This window comes from Anoplopoma fimbria, chromosome 11, assembly GCF_027596085.1.
Source record: "Anoplopoma fimbria isolate UVic2021 breed Golden Eagle Sablefish chromosome 11, Afim_UVic_2022, whole genome shotgun sequence".
Taxonomy (NCBI): domain Eukaryota; kingdom Metazoa; phylum Chordata; class Actinopteri; order Perciformes; family Anoplopomatidae; genus Anoplopoma; species Anoplopoma fimbria.
In genome coordinates, this window is record NC_072459.1 from 16,460,977 (window position 1) to 16,466,976 (window position 6,000).

Genomic DNA, 6,000 nt, shown 5'->3' on the forward strand with positions numbered 1-6,000 from the left:
CCATCTTTGGCTTTATAGTTCAAACTATGACGTTCTTAGGTTCCCCTGCATTGACAATTTTGGACGTCAGGGACGAGTGTCACATTCCGCTCATTACGAAGTGTCTTTTTGAAATAAACGTTGCTGTTCACAGGAAACATGCAGTTTCAGCTCGTTACATGCAAACAGTCTCTTTTCAAAATAAACTTACTTTATTTCATTCTTTGAGTTTATTTCTCTTTTTTTCTTTCATCCCATTTCTTCTCCTCTCTTCTTCTCTTGTCAGGGTAACATCTGATTCCAGGCCAAAGGAATGTGTTCTTTATTGATGTCCTTCTGGGGGAAACATCTGTCTCTCAGCTGAGTGCTGCCATCTGTCAGTTTCATCAAGGTCTCTGATGGTTTTCTCATCTTTCTCACGCTGACAAGTCGAGATCAGATGCTGTGCTTCAATGATAGGTGTGTTGTTGCATCTCAAGTAGCTTTAAAATTCTTCATATCAAGCAGATATTACCAAACAGCTCAAAGGGAGAACAAGAAAAGTGGGCAACATTTTAGACCAAAATAAAGACCAGTGCATTTCCCCAGTAATGAAAATTCCTAACTGGTCAGTAATTTACTGAGTTACAGAGAGGGAGATTTTATAAGCTAATTTTTAAGTCCAACCTTCAATCAACCTTATTTTATATCTCGTACCGTGTAAAGAACTTTTCACTGCATGTTTTAAACTAGATTAAAAATAAAAACCTTAAATAAACAGTATGCAATATTAATGTTCTATTTACTTCGACAGTTTCATTTCTGCCACCAAGACTTCAAGTCAATTATTGAAATGTAAACACCTTTTTTTTTTTTAAATATATATATTTTATTGGCATATATTGGAACAGCATTTAAAGGGAAACTGCTTAGGATTAGGTCACATCTAGTGGTGTGGTTGAACAAACTGAATACCCCTCTGCTCACTCCTCCTTTTTCAAGACTGAGGTAACGTGAGCTGCTGAGTGCAAAAGTGTGGTAATGCTGTTTGGCTGGCTCATAAAGCCATGCTAATCATAATAGCAACACATTACTTGTGGAGTTAAGATAATTTGGGGAAACACATGTCCAAACAAGGGTCAAATTGTCTTTTAAAACCGGCTGTTACTTTAACCTCGTCTCTCACGCATCATTCGTTTATATTTCACGTCTAAGTAAAAGAATCAACCTGAAGGAAAACTTTCAGCAAAGACTTTCCATGGGTTGCATATTAAAGAGTAATTACACACTGCATCGGCCTGTCTCTGCCAGCTTGACAATTTAAAAGATACTTTTTTAGGGTGAGTGAGTTTGTGAGGGATGGAGGCGGGTGTCCTTGGAGCTAACTCGTATTCATTTAAAGCCAGATTGATGTTAGAGTAGTTCTAAAGTAGTGCTCTGAAATCATATTGGGACTGGAGCCAAACTGGACAGCAGAGCTGAACTCTGAGTAGCAACACTCATCCTACCTTTTCTTTCTATTGTTTGTTTTGTGTCTTATTTGAATAACAGCGTGTTCCTATTTTTTTTTTTGTCATTTCCCCTTGTCAGTGTGGCTCCTCTCCATCCTCTGGAAGCTGCAGAGACAATGTGTCCCTGCAACCCAAATTAACACCGTCATCTATCTCGTTGCCTCTCCATCCATCTCCTCCCTCTCATTTGGCTGTCCTTCCCTGACTCTCCATCTCTCTCTCACACACACTCTCCTTCCTACCCCCCCCCCCCCCACACACACACACACACACACACACACACACACACACACACACACACACACACAATTTTCTCTTACCAACACACATCTATGTGGTCACATCATCCTCTTCCCCTGGCACATTTTTGCATCCCCCATTCTCTCACCCTTAAATCCTTCATTTCCCCTCTCCCTCCCTCACGTTTATCTCTCTCCCTCCATTCCTGTGTCCCTCCACTCATCTGGCAGGATAATTTGGCTGCAGCAGAGAGGCTCTTGTGCTCCAGGTGTGGTGCATTGAATGATGACCAAAGGAGGACCAGGATGTGGCTCCACACACACACACACACACACACACACACACACACACACACACACACACACACACACACACACACACACACACACACACACACACACACACAAAAACACACACCTACACACATACATTGAGCAGAGCCAATGTCTCCATCATTGAGCATTTCTCCTTTTTTCTTTCTTCTCTTTCCAGGAAAACTCTGTCATGTTTTGCCATTCAGCTTTTGCTTTAAAGCCTGATTCAGATGATAGTGTTGTCACACTGTGACTAATAAATGGGCTTATATAATATATTACTATAAATATTTAGTCTTTCAATAAGGGTGGTCCAGTCCTTTTGAAGTCTGAGTCTCTATGTGACAAATGTGTCTTCCATCTCCTCATCCGATGGGTCCTCGTCCAGACTCTCTCCTCACTCCTCTCTCTTTCCACTCTCATTCCAAATGGATTAATTCATCCAGCCGATTAAATAGGCAGCAGCATCAATAGTTTTCAAGACTGCGCTGTCATAATTTTGCCTCGAGGCTCAATGAGGTGTAAAAACGGCTATTATAACTTGTTGGGAGAGACAGAAGAATCATTGTATCTCAATGGGAGTTTGGTAATGGAAGTCATCTTTCACGGTAGAATTCGGTGAGACGTTTCCAGCAGCCGAGGAGAATTTCTGAATTAATTACTTTTCGTATTGATATTTATGTGAGCTCGACTTGAGAGACAGATTCATGCAGTTTCTGCATTTATCACCAAATGGGAATAGCTCCATTGTTAGTAAGCTCAATCAGGCAAAATAGATAAAAAGGGTTGAAATGCAGCAAAACAATGCAGACTTGATAAATAAAATGTCTAATTAACCAGTCACCACCTCTGCTACATAATAGTTTTAATCCCAACAGCCTGTGTCAAGTATACAAGCAGTTGTGGCATCGAGTTATTTGTTATTCAAGAGAAAATTGTACTTAACTAGCAGTGCAAGGTGGTTCTGTTTGTGTAGGGACATATACATACACCGGCCTTTTATTCTGGGGCAAAAAACACAAGTGAAATGAAAGAATGAGGGGAAACACGGAGATGGGCTCTTCTGATGCTCCACCAAGCAGATAGGAAAACAAATTTCATTTTCCTATTGGCCGGTTGGAGCTTTAGGGAAAGATGCTGTTGAGGGTGAGTTTCTGCAAATCCTGAAGGTATAGATCATAAAACTGTTTTTAACAGAGTTGGGTTTTATTTGTCTTTTATACTCGCTTTAGCCCTTTCAGGGTCGCAGGGGGGCTGTCCCAGCCTGACCCCGGGGATACCACTTACATCTTATCTAAACTACATCAAGTCATTAACCTTGCATTAAGTTTTGAATATTGAGCACAGTGAGAACAGGATGTGATGCTTCCCCAACAGAATTTAAATGATACACATGCCCTTGACTTTGACTGTGAAATGTCTGTTTTTAAGTGTTCTCTGTGATCTGTGTCCCCGTCCTGCAGGCTCTTTACCGTGCCGCCTCATCTTTTTTACTGCCTTGTTCTCTTGTTTTATTCGTCAGCATTGAAAGATAGAGAGCCTGAAGACCACACACACACACCTCAAAAATCCACCCACACACTTATGCATGCGTGCACTTAGAGAGCAGGTACTGCACATGTGCACACACATAAAACACAGACACACACTTAACAACTTGATGAGGCACTGACCAGAAGAGTCAAAGCACTGTCATGCATAAAAAGTTCATATCAACATATCTTATCATCAAAATAAATGTTTTTATTTGATAGTGATGGATTCATGCAATGGAAAAAAAATCTAAATCATAGTGTTACTTTAACCTTCATCAGAAGGAGACATTCACGCTTTTACGTATTTCCTCGCCAATTTATACTCTACGAGATAAGTGTCTTTGTCACTGAAGGTGCGGCATTATAGAGTGGGTGTTAACTGTAGTTTCTTAAAAGAGCTATGGGGCCATACTGTGTGTGTGTGTGTGTGTGTGTGTGTGTGTGTGTGTGTGTGTGTGTGTGTGTGTGTGTGTGTGTGTGTGTGTGTGTGTGTGTGTGTGTGTGTGTGTGTGTGTGTGTTTCAGTTTGTGTCTCCCCGGCTGAAAATACTGCAGTCTTCGTCATGCCTGGCTGGCTCACAGCAGTGTGATGTAAGGGCATATTCTCTCCTTGGCTGCTTTAAAGTGATGGAGTCCAGTCGGGCTGGGCTTTGTTTAGGGAAGAGACTAAATCAAACGGGACAGACATCGATCGTGTGTGCGTGCGTGCGTGCGTGCGTGCGTGCGTGCGTGCGTCGTGCGTGCGTGCGTGCGTGCGTGCGTGCGTGCGTGTGTGTGTGTGTGTGTGTGTGTGTGTGTGCTGCTGTGGCGCTGAGGGCAACAACACAAAAAGTGTCCGAGCCCTGAGAAAATGGAGTCAGAGAGCATCCAATGTCTCCTTCTTTAAAACCTACAGTGGTCTACACACACACACACAAAATGAAACATAGGCGTCCACAGTCACACAAACAAAACACCCCTGGCCTTTTGGTGCCCATCGTCTCCCCTCCCTCCTCTCCCTCTCTCCCTGCACCGGCTTTGTTTCCTCTAATGTTTCTCTCTGCCAGCCGCCCCACGCGGTGTAAAAGCCTGAGTGAAGTGGACAAAGAGAAGGGTCCTATGTGGTGAGTGGCAGACAGCCCCGCTACAGTTGACAAACTCTGAGTTCTGACTCACTGTCAGCTGTCTGTGAGGGCCACGGGACAACCTTGCCTGGTTAAGAGTAACGGCCTTCTTCGTCAGTGGCACGGTGGGTATATATCACAAGTCTCGTCCTTCTTGGGAGGGAACAGACCCTTTTGGTGTCTGGCTCAACGGCACTTGAGGCGGACGCGAGTTCATGCAGAAGAACACCCACAATGCCCCACTGATGCCTCTACATTCTGCAGAACTACACAGGGTTTACCTTCAAGTTCTGTTTGAGTTCTGTATTTGCTGTAGGTCGCTGAAAGACACATTTGCAAAACACTGATTATACAGACGGAGTACTAAGTATTAAGGCAGTGAAAACCACCGGGTCATGTTTTATGTGGCTCTGGAGAAAGCTTTCCAAAGTTTGAAACAGAGTTATTTAAAAATAAGGGGCATTTAGGAGGCAGGGAGTTTTAATGAAAGAGTTGTTATTGAGTTGCATTATGGGAAATCAGTGTTCTTGGAGCTTCACACATACTACGGCACTACTACTGCTGCTGCTTCAAGTTTGACCCTTTTAAACTGTCTCTTGCACTTAATCACTGGAGTCCTTCTTTAGTGCAGTTTTGAGTTATAATTACAAATTGTACTTTGTAAGTACACGACTTGGCATTGGTGGGGCAGGCATAACATTTGTGGGGGCATTGCCATGCCTGGAACCGGCCTTGCTCAGGAGAGCCTAAGGATCAAAGTTCACAGCTGAATCTGCTAAAATAAGGTCTGCATTAAACAGAGGAAGGATCAGAATGACCTGGGTGTTTAATTCTCCACCTCTCTTAAGCCCTCAAGAAAGGGGGTCATCACACTCTGATTGGCCAAGAGCTGAAATGCACCAAGCTGCTCTCAATACTTAATTAGTGGCCAGTCCCCACACTCTGCTCAACAGGTGATCTGAATAACCCTCCAATCAACTCAGGGGAATTGGGATATTCAGCTAAAATTAATTGGGAAAAGGGAAATGATCAAAGAATGAGGGACTGTGCCTTCTTAATTTGTTGGGTCTCATAATGTCATCACCTGTTCTTCTTTTGTCGCTGTCAGATATCCGTCCATCCTGTTAACCCACAGACCTATCTGTCTGAATGGACACCATTAACATACTAATAAATTCTATGTATCGGTTAAGTTCTGCTATCCGGGGTGAAATCTGACCCAGAACTATGAATCAAAACCTTTGTTGTAGGTATCTACGGTGGGATTCCTGTTGAACCACTTGCACCAAGTAATCTGGTTTAAGATTGAGTTCTGGAAAACAGTAAAAAAAGAGCTGAAA